We start from the raw sequence: 15,337 nt of genomic DNA, 5'->3' as shown, positions 1-15,337 counted from the left end.
TAACACTGCTGGATCAAAGGGTATGCACAGTTCCAAATTGCTCTCCAGAATGTCTGGATTCATTCACAATTTCAAAATTGTACTTATAAGGAAAGAATAAAACTCCAAATTGTGCCTGAATATGGAAGTCAAAAGAACATTCATCTTTTTCCCACGTCCAAATCTAAGTTATGTGGAAAGAACAACATTCCCAACTGCACTTATAGGCAATTCCCTTCCTGACATCATCATGAACTTCCCTAGGATTCCCCATCCTTTCACAGACAACTCACAGAAAACTACATAATTTATATGAATTGTTCCTTATTAAAACAAGAGAAACAGCAAATCTTCCATGCTTTCAACCCCACCTCCAGCTAAACCTGTAAGCCAATTGGCTACTATCTACAATATACTAGGAGAGCTCTTGCTATTACATTCAATAAGTAACTCGGATTCATTTGTGCAATTCTTTGATGTTTGTTCAGTAATTTGCAAGTAGTTTCTGCCTGTCAAATTTATCAGTTTTCCACAAAACCAGAAATTGTTACATCTAACACATTTTGTCCAGGACCCAAGGAAATGTTCATAACAGTTTAAAGTCAACTTTATTCTAATATCTATTGAGTAAGAACTCTTGAAAACCAAGGATTCTCTCTTAATTTTTTCTTTCTACTTCTAAATTATCCTTACATCAAACTTCCCAATGCCTAGGAAAATGCTGCAGATAGGATATAGGTGCTCTTAGTCCAGAGATTGTAAAGGGAAAGGAGGGCACACTTGGTAGAGAGACTGTAGAGGGTCCATTGTTGATATTGGGTTGGTACTTAACTATACTGCTCATATGCAGAATTCAGAGTTATAGTTCCAGGGCAGAGAGGAGAGTCATGGTGACTGTGATCAGTCACAAGACATAGTTCTGGGGCCAGGAAGAGTATTGGATAAGGCTTGAGGCTAAAGCTAAAGAGGAGCAGAGGCCCTTTTGGGTAAAGACTTGGAGAACAGACCAAGAAAACCATGAACACACCCCTCTCCCTAGATCACGTCACCTTCTTGGAAGCTTCAAAAACTTGTAGACCCTTCCCAGAACTAGCACTGAAAAAACCTAACGCTTGGCACAGTGCTATATATTCAGAGAGAGAGAGAGAGAGAGAGAGAGACCTGATTAACTCTGAGTACAAATTGAAGTATAATTTTTTTTTGGCAATATGGCAAATATGAAAATATGTTTGCAAAATTTCAATGTGCAATTGATATCACATTTATTGCCTTCTCAATGAGTGGTGAAAGAAGATAGAAGGGAAGGAGAGAATCAAAATCTAAAAAGAATGTTAATATATTTTTAAAAAATAAACATCATAATATGAGGCACATTGACATGGAGAAAGGAAGAATAGTGGGGAATCAAAATCTAAAAAGGTTAAAAATAAATGTATTTTCAAAAAATAAAATAATATCAGGCACACTGATTTGATCAGTTGAAACACATAATAAACCTTTAAGTGCTGCTGTCAAGAGGTTTGTGTTTTTACACTAAGTAAGCTTTGATATTTCTGCCTCATTCCTCAGTAACTATGCAGCCAACTCTTTTATATATTTCAAGGCTGGGATAAGACTGAACACACAATGTACTTTAGAATATACTATCTAATTATGGTTTGAAGGGGCTTTAAAATAATCTAATCTAATCCTTTACTTTTATAAATGAGGAACTGCAAAAGATGCATTCTTATACTTTTTTTTCAAATTGAATGTTTTAAATGTGTTTTTTCTTTGGGGGGGGAAGAAACTCACTACTTAAAGTCTACTGCAAGTAAATAACCTGCTCATTCTGAAGCCCCATGAATTTTTGGACCACTTCTGATTTGACAGCAGAATTAGGTTTGGTTGTAGTAGTTAAAATTTCCACTTAAAAATTGTAAAATTTGACAAGAATTGGTTATTTTATAAATGTTTAAAGATAAGGCAAATAGAATCATAGAAATCATAGCTCTTAGTGCTAGAGCAGACATCAGAGGTCATCTGATATACTTCCCTCATTTTCAAGATGAGGAAATTAAGTTCTAGAGAAAGAAACTATCCCAAGATTATACAAGGAGTACAGGTACAGGGAAATCAAGAAAAAGCCTCCCCCCATATAGGATTTAAGCTGAGTCTTGAAGGAAATCCAGTGACCTAGAGACTGGCTGTTTTCTATGTCAAGAAATAAAAATGTGAGTCTGTCAAAGACAGCAAGGAGTTGTGTGTGTGTGTGTGTGTGTGTGTGTGTGTGTTGATAAACTATGGAAAGGATCAGGTCTTGTGAAGAACTTTAAACATCAGATGAGTCTTGGTGACAGTTCATATATGTGTTGAGAGATATTGTAAAGAAAAATGATGATAATAAAATGGCAGGTTCAAAACTCCTAAAATACTTTAATCCAAAGCAGGATTCTTTAATTATTTTAATTCATTTACATATCTCTTTGCTCACAAAGCTGCTTTTTTTGGAGTTCATTTCTCCCCAAATTTTCACATGGACTAAGAATCTCCAAAATATTCTCCCTGACTCAGTCCTCTCTTCCTTTTCTTATCTATCCTTCATACAGCTACCAAAATAATGTTACTTAATTTCATAACTCTTCCCCTCAAAACTTGTTCAACACTTTCACTGATATCCTGTGAATACATAAAATTATTCCTATTGGATAAAATATAAATTTTAGCCTGACAATTTAAGGCTAGCTATACAATTGATCCAATGCATCTTGACCAAGTTGTTCAATTGGGGTTGCTTGCTTTTAGGGCTTTTTCACCACCATACTCAGTTTTCTGTCTTTTTCTCTCTCTAATCCTAAACATAAATTTTCCTCTTGGACTCTTTTTCCCTTTATGCTTCAGAATTTTATTCATTTACTTAATGTGGAATCAATCTACCTCCAAGTCTTTACCCAGGCAAACTCATAGTCATCTCACGTATAATTTGCAAAATGTTTTTTTCCCTACTAATTCCTCTCCTCTTCTACAACCTACCTTCCCATCCTTCCCACTCTGTTACAGTCAGGGGCAGATCTCATGGGCAGAGTATAAGAGGTACTTGGAGGCTTATTCTACCTGAGCCTGATAACAGGACATTGAGGTATTGAGTAAGCCTCATTAATGAGGAAAAGCCTCCTTGCTCTTGTTGATCATGCTCAAACTCGTGCACTCTCAGTCATGTGACCAGGGGACTGCAACCAAGGAGGTTGCAGAAGGCGGGGAAGGGAACTCAAGGGAACTCCGAAGAAGAAAGATGGGAACTCCAGAGGGAAGGCTAGAGGAAACATTAGGGAACACTATGTAAAGAGATAGAATAAATACCTGTTGCTGCATACTTAAGTGACTTGGGTGTTCTGTGGTGTAACCTCTAAAGAGGTAGCTCTCTGATAGAGATAATGAGAGCTGGAGACGTTGGGAAGACCTGGTGAAGGTGAGAGACCAGTTGACCCCCGCTGAGGTAAGCAGCTGGGAGTAACGACTGGCGCCCGAACAGGGACATTATCCTTGTTAGGATAAGAATATCCTTGTCAGGATAAGAATATCCTTGTCAGGAAGCCCTACAGCCTCACGTTTTAGTGAGAAGCCGGAGAGGGATAGACATGGGATAGATGCTGTGAGTTCCCATAGTCAGGCCCGAGGAAAACGAAAGTTATGCTAGGCAAATAACAGGTAATTCAATAGCAGAGGATTTTAGTGACAGAAAGTTTTTAGACCCTCCAGAATATAGGACACTCCCCTAGTGACAGCCTTTGTATTCATCTTTAAGTGAATGGAGAGACTGGAGGCCAGGTGGTTATATTGAGGAAATGAAAAACAATAGACAAGAAAAAACAGCACCTGAGGGGAAGGGGCTTGGTGGCTGCAGGCAGCTGGGGGGGGGGGAGGGGGGATGCAAGCACTTACAGAATTAAAAAAAAAAAAAAAAAAAAAAGTAAATCAGCCAAAGGTATCTGCTTATGTTGTAGCTCCATCTAATGGAGGAAACATAAAGTAGCGGAGGCGATTTTACATGCCGCCAAAAAAAAAAAAAAAAAGAAAAAGTGAGAAGTAGATGATTAACAAGGGAGGTTCCAACCCCTGGTGATTTCTGGAGTATAGGCTTCCTTATGGGGTTGGGATATAATGTTTGAAATGGGAATCACCCTACAAACTATTAGGGGTCATTGTTAAGCTAGCGGTACCAAAAATAACATGGTTGGACTCCAAACCTATTTGGGTGGAGCAATGGCTCCTGACCTCAACTAAGCTAGCTGTATTAAAATATATAATCAAAGAACAATTAGATAAAGGGCATATACCTTCCTTTAGCCCTTATAAATTGCGTATGTATATTTGTAATAAAAAAGAAAAATGGTACCTGGAGAATGTTGACAGATCTAAGAGCTATTAATAGCATTATGCAGCCTATGGGAGCTCTAAGGCCGGTTTTGATCCCTCGGATTTCTCCAGCTCATTTGTTGGGGACAGCTTTTGGGAATCTTTATTGGTTTTTTGTTCTCTTGCACGTGTTAATTTGCCTACGGCTGATTTTCAGCCTTGGGCGGGTTGGCATGTTTGGGAGAGCAGAGGGCAGTGGAGATTCCTGGGGGGCTGTTTCTGGCAGATCGGTGGGAGAGATTTGGGGGATCGGAACTGGCTGTGGAGCTCCTGTGGGTTGCCTGATGTTGTTGATAGCTATTAAAAGGAATTTGCCTAATTCTATCATTAATTTCTGCCAATCTACTATTGCTTAATTACTTTACCAAACACAACAAACATTACTTGCTTTGAAATCACCTATATATATTATGCATGTACGTTCACATACAGATGGTAAAGGTCCAATATTTGAAGGTAACAGAATGGCTGATGCTGCATTGTACAACTGTAGTATACTCAGTGAAGTGGAGGCTGCTGAATTAGCACATGATAATCTTCATTTGTCAACTAGATCTTTAAGGAGACTCTATAGTATCTCCAAACAACAGGCAGCAGAGATAGTCAAAAGATGTTTGAAGTGTATTCCCTTTACCCCACAAAAACCTGACCCAACTCACAATCCAAGAGGTGATAGGCCTAATGATATTTGTCAAATGGATGTTACACACTGGAAAACTCAGTACATCCATGTAACTATTGATACTCATTCAAAATTCTTATTAGCAACTCTTCAACCTGGAGAAGCCTTAAAACATGTTCTGGCACACTTGTATCATTGTTTTGCAGCAATTGGGATCCCCCAACAAATAAAAACAGATAATGGTCCTTCTTATACTTCTAAATGTTGAATTTCATTCTTTCTGCTCTGAATTTAACATTTCTCATGTGACAGGTATTCTATATAATCTTAATGGTCAAGCCATTGTTGAACATGCCAATAGGTCCCTTAAAACACTCCTTGTTAAACAAGAAAAGGGAGTGTTGTAGGGAAGGCCAAAAGGACGCCTTACTCAAGAGTGCATTGGATAAAGCAGTATTCACATATAATTATATGGAATTTGCGGATGATAATTTAACCCCTGCAATTTGATTTTGGCACACTTATGAGAAACGATGGCCTACACACTTACAGAAACGTAAGGATAAAAAGAAAGATCAGTATAAAGAGGGTAAAAAAGTTCTATCGGAGAGAGAAGATGGAACATGGGCAGGTCCGGGGACAGTTAGGATTTGGGGTCTGGGGTATGCTCTTGTCATTGCAGATGGTACCAGAGGGGAACAGTGGGTGCCAACCAGGAGAATCAAGACAGTGGGAGGAGATGCAGAAAAGGAAGAGAAGAAGGTGGAGGAAACCCAGAGGCAAGAGAAATAGAGCCCTGAAAAGAAAGAATAATGGGAAGATGGTGCAACTGCTGCTTGCATTTACACTTCTTGAGCTGAGTTCAAAGATTCCAGGAACAGTTGGGTTTCTGATACAGAACTGGACAGTGCAAACAAATGCTCAAGATGTTGCTGCTGATCCTGTATTAATCTTGTAAGATGGGAGGAACCTACTCCACATTTTGGGGTGATGGACAATGCGTCTCAACTCCTGAAAGATCCTCTATTGCCTGCCACTAGCATTCAAGAAATTATTGTATCTAATTATTCTTTCATTGTAAATACCCCTTTGAATTGTATAACCATAGGGAAAGGGGATGAATTTTGTATAGTTTTGAAACCTCAAAACTTTTCTTCAGGTCTTCATATGGTACATGATCTTGAACATCCCAAGAGCCTTAATATATCATTATACTCTATCCCACATGGGTGGAATTGTACAGGCACATCCTCTGGACAAAAACCTTGGGGTGTGCCTTATTATGATTTGTGGAAATTAGGGATGGCTTTAGGGAGTACTAATGCCTCTATTACAACTTGCAGATGTCCTACACTTGTAATGATTATCCATATACCACCTAGTGTTTGGACATGGTCTTAATTGTACCAAAGATCATTATTGACACCTACTAATTCTTATATTATTATTGCCTTGTGTCTTTAAAATTGTAATACAACTCATAAAGGGTACGGTAACTCATTTGAAAAGTACTATGATTCCCCTAAGCGGTCCCCGCTAAACAAGAAAAGGGAGTTGTTACAGTCAGGGGCAGATCTCATGGGCAGAGTATAAGAGGCACTTGGAGGCTTATTCTGCCTGAGCCTGATAACAGGACATTGAGGTATTGAGTAAGCCTCATTAACGAGGAAAAGCCTCTTCGCTCTTGCTGATCATGCTCAAACTCCTGCACTCTCAGTCATGTGACCAGGGGACTGCAACCAAGGAGGTTGCAGAAGGCAGGGGGAGGGAACTCAAGGGAACTCGGAAGAAGAAAGATGGGAACTCCAGAGGGAATGCTAGAGGGAACGTTAGGGAACACTATGTAAAGAGTTAGAATAAAGACCTGTTGCTGCATACTTGAGTGACTCGGAAGCTCTGTGGTGGAACCTCTAAAGAGGTAGCTCTCTGACTGAGATAATCAGGACCTGGTGACCCCCGCTGAGGTAAGCAGCTGGGAGGTAACGCCACTTTCCATTCTGTTTTCTCATGTTCCCCACATTCCCGGAAAATATATTACCAATGAGATTGCCCTTTCAGTTACCTGTGAATATATCATGCTTTATCTACATGGGAAGGATTATAAAGATACTTGAGGGGCAAGGAACAAAAGGAACTTTTGTCATTTTTTATTTTTTAAATTCCTGACACCTATATCAAAGAAGCTATGAATAAATAGAAGACCCTTAATAGTAGTTTTTTAATGAATAGATGAAATTTGAAAGCTTGGTGATCAGTTTGAGAGCAAAGTCTATTTGACAAAGCCTAAGGAGCAAGAGGAAGCAGAATTCCAAGGGTAGAAGACCAAGGAGACAGCAGAGGAAAGGAGTTATACTGACAATAATTTCAAATACCTTCTAGAAAATTCCATTGTCCTAGGCTCACAACTTCAGTGTCATCTTTGACACAGACTCATTCTCTGTCCTCTACATTACATAACCAAAAATCCATTAAAAATCTTGTCATTTGTATCTTTCATAACATCTGTCTACTCACACAACTGCTACCATATTTCAGAAAGGCTGTCAATCAAGTTACAATAGACCTTCTAAGTCATTGGCCTCCCTGAATTTCAGTCCAATTTTTTTTACTACTCAGATGTGAAAGTGATTTTCCTAAAGTGTAGCTCTGCCCATGTTATGGTCTTCTAACAAATATTTCCAATAATGCTCTATTATTTTCAGGATCAATAGAATGTCAATGATCATTTATTAAGTATTATTATGTGCCAGGAATTATATTAAGCATTGGGAATAAAAAGAAAGGCAATGATAATTCTCTGCTTTTCATAATTTAATATGGGAAACAACATGAAACTAAATATATACTAGGATTTTACACACATAATATATATATATATGTATAATCAATAAATTATGTGTGTATATTGTATATCATGATATATATAATTAAAAACCAGAGGATTTTGCATTTTATTCTGAAATGTTAGCTTCTTGAGGTCAAGGATTATTTTTGTTTTCTTTGTAATTCCCATACACACACACAGTTTCATAATACAAAATACAAGCTCAATGTGTGCTACTGATGGAAGGCAGTCAAAAATACCTGCCCAAAGCGTCTTTCAACCAACCTCAAAACATGAACAAATACAATCATGTAAAATTGCATAATAATCCTCTGGCTTTTAATTACATATATCATGATAATGAATAGAAGCCAAAATCATGCATGATCCACCCTCCTCTCAAGGTTTCAAAAAAGCCTTAGTGATTTATAAATTCATGTAAAATAAATTTAAGGTTTTTTTGTTTTTAAAAAAACATGAATACATACAACTCTCATTTGTGCTAAAGAGTTACCTTGAGCAGATTAACCCCTATTTAATGAAACCTCTAGATTCTAAATTCAAAATTTCAACCAAAGGTTACATCCAAGACAAGCATGTGTCTTTTACTATGTGTCAAAACGATCACAGGGAAAGAAAGACTAAAAGGGGGGGAGGGGAAACCACCCAGTATCAAACATAACAAAGCACATTAGTCCTATGAGAACTAGGGAAAAAGATAAAAATTTGCAACATTAAGATGTATGACTGAAGGGTGATACACTGTGATTCAATTTTGGGTGCTCCTATGCACTCCAACCTCCCACACCTATAATGATGGCTGGCCCTACAAGTGGAGATGCAATAATTGCCTAAAAACACGCACAACTGGATTTCTATTCAGAGTCAGCTTATCCAATATTTAGTAAAAAGAGAATTTTGCTAATAATCCCATCAAAAAATTTTGTTGCACCAAGGCATAATCATGGTACCACAAGATTTAAAGTTGTAAAAAATCAGCCCTGCTGATGAAAAAGTGTAGCCTATCATAATGGCAATGTATGCTTTTGCTTTTCCAAAGACAGGCAAAGCTGAGATAAGCTGACAAAAGCTATGAAATCTTCATAAAACTCCATCTTCACAACTAGGAGCAACCTTATGGAAAACATAATTATTATTTTTAGAGGATTTTTTTTTACAGCAGCCTACATCTGAATCACATAAATCCAACAGCAAGTTCCAAAAATATACCTATTTTTTAAAAAGTATATGGTTAAAAAAAGCAAAGATATCAAATTCAAATAAAGATATACATGGATTTTGAAGTTCTTTATGCAGTAAAGCACCTCCATGCATATAAAAATAAATACAAGGGACTGTATGTAATAGATACGCCTATTGGGGACAAAGATGGGCAAATGCGACATGTTTTCACTACTAATCAAAAAGGAATAACTCAATTAACTCATCTTTAAGTTAGAAAAATATTCTCTTATTCTCCATAAAACAACCATGCAAATTAATTAACTTTTATATCAAATTAAGAGAATCAAAATAGACAAGGGGCAAATTATGTGACCAAGACTATCACCTCAGGAAAGGCCATCCATGACCGTTTCCTGGGATTCACCAGTATTTATATTGGCTAGCTACTTTGAGGATCAGTTCTTCGTACAACATGTATTTTATTGGGACTTCAAAAGTTGCAAAAGAGGATGATGAAATCCTAAAGGTAAGTTGTTTTTTTTTTTTTTTTTTTAATTAATAGTATCCCATACACCAATCAGTTCTTCAACTCCAAAACTGCTCCTACATAGATTTAGAAGCTTTGAATGAAATAAACTATCAACTCCCTCACTTTAGAGGAAGAAACTCAGGCCCAGAGAAATAAAGTGAAGGCTTCCAAGGTTATTTGACACAATCTAGTAAAGCATCTGAGTAGTGATTTGAACTCAAGTTTTCTCTGATTTCCAAACCTTGCAGTATCCTATCAATGCATACACTAAGATTCTGCCAAGAAGAACCAAGTTTTGGATACCCCCACAAATACAATTTATTGAACCAGAAAATACAATGTTGCTTTCAAAAACAAAACAACTTTGTAGCAGACTTCATGACATGAAATATCATTACTTCTGAGGATGTTGATTCTCATACTCATCATTGGAACTAGACTCTCTCCACCTATCCATCAGGGTAATTAAGGCTTTGTAATCTTTTCCCATTTTAGACCTTACTCTGCTACTAGGAGCCTTAAAACTTTTCAAGCATTGCCTTGTGGACCCTGCTCCTTCTGTAAGATTTTTCTCCTTCCAATCTGTCTTCCCAAGCCTAAGTTTAGCTAGGTGCATCACAGGCATTTAAATGTTCATATCCTTTCTAGTAGCAGATCCAGTTTAGATTCCAAAATTGTTACCAAGTTTTATCTATCCTCCCTCTTCGGTTTCACACACATATAATTCATTTGGTATGCCATGATAATTCTATCTTTATCCTCTCCCCTCTATCCTGCTGAACAACAAAACAGTGTTTTTGAATGTCTGCTTATCAGTGCATAACCCATTTTCTTTCATTAAAGGGCACAAACAAGTCATCTATCCAATAGGCCCCAGATATAAAAGGATTTAGAAAGCCTTGACTTGTACTTCAGGGATATGTCATGTATACCTTGATCAAAATTTTTTTTCAAGGCAAGTACTGATAGGCAACAGCAATCAATGGATTGTACACAAATGTGACCTCCTAATGAGATAATGTCTGTTTTTAAAGTGCTTAAAAGTGTCAAGTATTAATATTACTCCCCCTTTCATGCCTAATGTGTATGCCCATAGACCTCCTAATTGATTTTTTTGAATTCTCCAATGTTCTCAACAAAATCTAATCTTCCTTATAGTGTTTGTCAAAGTGATTTTTCTAATAGACAAGGCTCAAGGTCCTTTTCACTTGAAGATCAACTCTTCTGTTAAAAAATAAAAAAAAAAAAAAAAAAAAAAAAAAAAAAAAAAAAAGCTCTTCATAGAGTATGATTCTGAGAAGATGGTGGAGTAGGTTGGCAAATTTCAAGCTGTCCTGATTTCCCCCACAAATAGAATAAATTTGTGCCTCAGAGCAAACAGACTGGTGAAAAAAACAAGACAAGTTAGGGCAGAATAGAGGTTGGTCCTCCAGATACAACCCAAGATCTGGAGAAAACCCCCCAGGCTGGGGATTAATCTTCTGAAGTCCAAACACCTATGGGCTGGCTCCACCGAAACACCCAGTGGGTGAGTTGGGTGTGGCTGTAGCCTCAGCAGGAAGCATAGAAGCTTTCACCTCCCAGACTGTCAAATTGGGGTTTGAGTCTGGGAAGACTGACTGAACCTCTGCTGATTGGGTAGAACAGGCCCAGCTGTGCTGCTGAGGTGTGGCACTGGGCGAGAAGGAACTAATACTCAGTGAAGTGCAGAGGCAGTGGGAAAGGGTCATTGCTAGTTGCAGGCACTTGCAGAGGGGTAAAGCTCTAGATTTGGGGTTCCTGGTCTTCCACACCCACAATTAAAGATGCTTACACTCTCATTTTAAAAAATGAATTGGCAAAGAAGAAAAATCCCATCATTGAAACATATCATAGAAACGGGGAAGACCAGGGCAAGGTTTCATTACACATACATACATACATATATATATATATATATATATATATATATATATATATATATATATATATATATATATATATATAAAATTATTCTAAAGAGTAATGTGAAATGGCTCCCTGGCCAGAGAGAATTTGTAGAAGGAGAAGCCTGTAAAGCTATGAGAGACCAATAAATAACAAAACATTATAAAAAATAAGAAAACAAAACAACGTGAAACATCTCATAAGAAAAATGACAGATCTGGAAAACATCAAGAAGAGAAAACATAATAATAATTGGACTGCTAGAAAATTGCTAGAACCTTGACAATAATGCAGGGAATAATTCAAGAAAATTGACCTGGAGTGATAGAACATGAGGGGAAAATAGAAATAGAAAAAAATCCACCAAACCCCACTTCAAAGAGATACTTTGTGGAAAACACACAAGAATTTTATTGCCAAATTTCAAAACCCCCAGAATAAAGACAAAATTTTGCAAGAAACAAGAAAAAAAAATTCAAATGCAGTGGTCCTCAAATTTTTTAAATAGGGGGCCAGTTTACTGTCCCTCAGACTATTGGAGGGCCAGACTATAGTAAAAACGAAAACTATGAACCTCAGCCCAGTGCCAGAAGTGTGCGTTGCTAATGCGAGTTTAGGTCAAATGTCACTTCCAGTCTGATTTTTGCCATAATGCGGCAGGCCACATAAAAGTCCTCAGCAGACGTTTGAAGACCCCTGTGCTAGAGCTACAATTAGAATTGTTGTTACAAGACTTATCAGCAACTAAAATAAAAGACCACATGTGGGTCCTAGAATCACAACTATTGACAATCAAAAGAAGTAGGCCTGCAGCCAAAAACATCATATCCAGCAAAATTATAATTTTGAATGAGAATGGCTCTTCAACGAACTTGCAGATTATTTTCAGGATTTTCTATCTACCAAACTAGAACATAACAGAAAATTTAACATATAAGATTCAATATGAAAAAAATTTAACATATAAGAATCAATATAAAAGATTAATTTTAAGGGACTTAACATTGGACAAATTGTTTAAACATGGACAAATTGCTTATTTTTTACATAGAAAAATGTATACTATATATTTAAGATTCACATCAACAATAGGGTAGCTCAAAAGAAAGGTTAGCAGAATAAAGGTAAAATAGTAAGCATATTATACAAATGAGGTGCAGAGAAAGAATAGACAAAGGCATTAGAGGGGGGGGGAAGAGGGCTGAAAGATCTGCTCACAGGCAATGAGTTCAATAGGCAATACTACATATACACCATGAAGGGTATAGCAACTTCCAAAATCTATGAAGAAATAAGGGAGAAGGGATGGGAAGATAGGGAAGCATAGGGTGAGGGGAAGACAAGGGAAGGATCTTTGGGTGGTGGGAGGTAAGTAATAGCAAGGCAAGTTAGAGAGCAGAATTTACTTTAAGAGATAGCAGGGATAGGAAATATATGCATGTATGTGTGTATGGATTTGAGTATATGTATGTATGTGTACGTATACTACATACGTGTGTGTATATATATATATATATATATATATATATATATATATATATATATAAATGTATTTTCTTAATGGTGGCTTGCTTGGGGATGATGGTGGGGATGGAAGAGGGAAAAAGAAATTAAATAAGGTGCACAGCAGAGAAAAAGAACAATTTACAAGGAAGTAAAGAAAAAATGAACATTCATGAATATAATTTCTTCTACTACTATATAATATACTTTCTTTATCTGGTAATTTGTTATATATTTTGAATCCTCCCTGATGTTCTGCTGGATACATGACAATGTTCTCTTTCATTTTGCTTTATCTTGTTTTATATGCCTATGCTGGTTTTTTGTTTTTTGTTGTTACTATTTTTTCAAATAAAACAAATTTTATTTATTTATTCATTTATTTATTTATTTGTTTGTTTGTTTGTTTATTTTTTTTTTTTTTTTGAGGCTGGGGTTAAGTGACTTTCCCACAGTCACACAGCTAGGAAGTGATGTGTCTGAGACCAGATTTGAACTCTGGTCCTCCTGAATTCAAGGCTGGTGCTCTATCCACTGCACCACCTAGCTGCCCCCAAAATAAAACAAATTAAAAAAAAAAAAGCAGCAGCTCTTCATTGGCATAATGGATAGAGTACCAGTCCTTCTGGAGTCAGGAGCACCTGACTTGTCAAATCTGACTTCAGATCCTTAACACTTAGTTGTGTGACCAAAATACTTAACCCCAACTGCTTCACTAAAACAAAACAAAACAATAAAACTACCATCTCTTCACAATCTGGCTCAATTAGACTTGTGTCTCTAATTTCCTCCAAAGTTTAGCTTGATAAGGGTCACTTTTAAAGGCTCTTGTGATATTGGGCCCCAACATCCTTCAGAATTACTTTGTATTTATAATATGCTGACTTGACTTTTTTACCTGATTTCCAATATACTTCTCCTATATACATATTTTTTCTCTCTGTAATTATCTCAACTGTTTTCTGTATAAATCCTTATTTGTATTAATTGTTGTTTGCTGTTTTTTTCCTATTAGGTTATGAGGTCTCCTTGTGGCCACAGTTTTAGCCTAAGTTTACTAAAACCTAAATTTATTAGGGTGCCTGACATATTTTATTTTAAATTAATAAAATGATTGTTGACTTGAGGATAGAGACTGAAGGCTTGTTTTTCATTTTTCTTCCTTATAGATTTTACTTCTCCTTATAGGGCAACAAGCAGGCAAGCCTTACCTTACCAAATAATTTGTTGGTTTTGTCTGATAATTTAGCAGGCCAATGTGTTGTCATCAATATTCATAAGTCATTATTTATATAAATGACTATATTTGAACTTTACAATTTTTTTGAAAAAACAATTATTTCACTTAGCTTCAAAACAATTTTTCTGACCTAGGGGGTTAGATGAAAGTTATCACTATCCTCAAACTGAAATCCAGTTGAGTTTAATACAAATGGTTCAGCTATCTGACTTGTAGCATCTAGTATTTGATTCAAATTATCTCTCTCCATGATTGCTTCCCACCAGAACATACCCTCTTCCCCCTAAAGGCCTAGAAATTTATTTACAAATTTGGGGATGTATTTTGATCCTTTGGAGTTAAACCTTACATATTTACCATAGATGAAACTTTTACAATAAGTGTTCCTATTAATTAGTGAATAAGTTTTTACAGTGTTCCTATCAATTAGTGAACAAATTTTGTCTAGGATATGTGCCTTAAACACCCATATATAAATAAATGTATACCTTTACGTGTCATATATCGCTTATATAGAGAAGAGATGACCCTCAATGCTTTTTTTCCTGGAGAAATTCCATTCTCTGTAATCTAAATTAAAAGGCATTATCCCCATCACTGGCCATACTACTTATTCAACTCAATAGTCAGTACAAAATGTACTGACATTGACACCACAAGATGTGGTGGCTGGACTTGGGAGTCAAGAACTTGGTTTTAAATGCCTCAGATACTAGGCCTAGGTCTCACTTACCAGTAAATTAAACTTAACACTATTAATGCATATTGGTCTGTTTACATGGGGCCCTGAAGGCCTAAGGACAGATATGAAACAGTAGTTATTTAAAAAAAAAAAAAAAAAAAAAAAAGAGCTAAAACTGTACTTGGAAGAAATTAAGTCTACTAAATTTCCTGAGCTGCAAGTTTCCAAATAATATTCTAAAAAAGTACTTTCTGTAAACCTTAAAAAGTGTGCACTTTTAGGTAGCATTATTGTTATTGTTGTTGCTATAATTATTATAATTACTTTCCTCATCTTAATTACATATACTTGTGTTGAGGATCAAAATTCAATAAATAACTTAAATGCTTATTACATAAGTACTTTGCAAAATGTGAGCTATTTACTATTATTTGTAATACAGATTTAAAAGT

General features: G+C 36.3%; 1 protein-coding gene across 4 annotated transcripts in view; it reads right to left on the bottom strand.

Annotated features, from left to right (window-relative positions):
• Positions 1 to 15,337, bottom strand: part of CABYR (calcium binding tyrosine phosphorylation regulated) — a 32,244-nt gene that overhangs the window by 13,607 nt on the left and 3,300 nt on the right. The window lies entirely within an intron of this gene.

Source organism: Sminthopsis crassicaudata, chromosome 1 (genome assembly GCF_048593235.1).
Source record: "Sminthopsis crassicaudata isolate SCR6 chromosome 1, ASM4859323v1, whole genome shotgun sequence".
NCBI lineage: Eukaryota > Metazoa > Chordata > Mammalia > Dasyuromorphia > Dasyuridae > Sminthopsis > Sminthopsis crassicaudata.
This window is presented reverse-complemented; position numbering and strand designations above follow the sequence as displayed.